The 1,918-nt window shown below is 35.7% G+C and overlaps 1 long non-coding RNA gene across 1 annotated transcript; it reads right to left on the reverse strand.

Moving 5' to 3' along the window:
* Window positions 1-292: 292 nt before the first annotated feature.
* LOC108674952 lies at window positions 293-1,911 on the reverse strand. Its single transcript, XR_001931071.2, has 2 exons — window positions 1,857-1,911; window positions 293-1,793 (listed from the first exon to the last, which is right to left on the reverse strand). It is a non-coding gene; the product is annotated as an uncharacterized LOC108674952 (long non-coding RNA).
* Between the last annotated feature and the right edge of the window lie 7 nt (window positions 1,912-1,918).

Consider the following 1,918-nt stretch of genomic DNA (forward strand, 5'->3'; position numbering starts at 1 on the left):
TGTAATCATCATCACTTCTTTGTAACCATCATCACTTCTTTCTAATCATAATCACATCTTTGTAACCATCATCATTACCATGTAACCATCATCACTTCATTGTAACCATCATCACTTCTTTGCAATCATCATCATCACTTCTTTGTAACCATCATCATTTCTATGTAACCATCGCTCTACGCACATTAATAAATAAATACTTCTAATCACTTAAGGATCCATCGCCATATCCTATTTGCTTTCCTTAACCCGAAAAAATATTTTTAATTTTTTGTGGGAAAATAAAAAATAATTCACACAATTGTTGGAAGCGTTCATTTATCCTTTGTAAAATTAGGTACACAGATACATCGGTTCAGTAAGCACGAATTTCTCAAATTACGGAAAATTATCATGAATCATTTCCAGATCCAAGAAAACACAGAAAGCAAAACATGAAGAATATGATTAGAATTTATGTGAGTCCCAAACGGCAGACAGAAAATGCTCTGTCAATGTGAATGGTATTTTGATACATCCGTCTCAAAGTCACACAAAACACCCTGGCACATTCTATACGTTGTTTACGAAGTAAATATGTTGTGTACATGAGCGATTTTGAACAAATAAACATAGTAGTCATTATGAATTATGAAGCTACCATGTTAAATACGTTATATTTATTGTAAATGGATTCAGAAAAAAATCTTCATATGCCGACGTGCGTAATTGGGTGTACATAGTTATCACAAAAACGGTTTTTTTCTTCTTGCACGTACAAATTATTTGACTCTAGAAAACGGTCAATATCTTCCCAACGAGGCTCGAATCACGACGAATAGTGAATATAGCATTCAAGAACAAAACAGCATAATGAATCGTTATCTCAATTATACAGCGGCGAATCAATGTAGGCCACTGAAGCTTCGTCTATAATTCCTCTATTCCTCTATAATTCGTCTATAATTCCTCTAAACTGAATTTACACTCGCCATGTGTACAGAATATTTTCAGCAGGGCGCAAAACGAATAGAATCACTCAGTGAACCCGTTCAATTTACATGTTTGCTCCAGGAAATCTAAGGAGAGAACTTTCATCTTGCCATGAAGTCGAGATTCAAAGGAACAGTGAACACAATTCACATCTTCGATGGTTATGAATAAAAGTTCACTCTCGTTTTTTTTTTTAATTTCCACAAATTTTTAGTTACCGGCGGCTAAACTCGTACTTCAACCCCCAGCCGAAGAAAGATTTGCCATACCGGTTAAGATGTTCGTACCCCATAAGATCTTTATTTTCTTTCCCTATTAATGGACACAAGAAATAACATTCAAATTTGCTTCTCTACAAGCCCCGTACAAACAAGTCTACCAGTCGTACTTCGTGTCTTCGAGGATAAAAAAGTTGCAGCAAAGATTACATAAAAAACATCCCAATTAATTCCAATGCAACTTTTCATTTCCTAAAAAATATATCGTAATATTCGATCCCAACAAAACTGATTTCGCGACGCATGATCGTGATGGTATATAAATAAAAAAATGGCAGGATAGCATTTACGTTAGATTTGACGTTTTCCAAATACTGTTGAGTTGGGAGATTTAAATTTAGCTCTCAACATTAACTTATTTATTAAATGAAAAACTAATTCCCATCGTATCTAAGTTCATGATATGACTATTGTAGAACTTAGAACAAAATACATTCAAAACAATTGAAAATTTGTCGTAAAAATTTCGCCTGATTTGAATAACTGGATGTGCTCGCCGCTATACTCTGCCGTACTCCCGGCAACGTCTACCTAATCCAAGACCTCGTATACTCGGTCCAAGACCTCGTCTACTAGGTCCAAGACCTCGTCTACTCCGTCCAAGACCTCGTCTACTCGGTCCAAGACCTCGTCTACTAGGTCCAAGACCTCGTCTATTAGGTCCAAGA

The sequence above is a fragment of the Hyalella azteca genome, unplaced genomic scaffold (assembly GCF_000764305.2).
Source record: "Hyalella azteca isolate HAZT.00-mixed unplaced genomic scaffold, Hazt_2.0.2 contig2055, whole genome shotgun sequence".
Lineage (NCBI taxonomy): Eukaryota > Metazoa > Arthropoda > Malacostraca > Amphipoda > Hyalellidae > Hyalella > Hyalella azteca.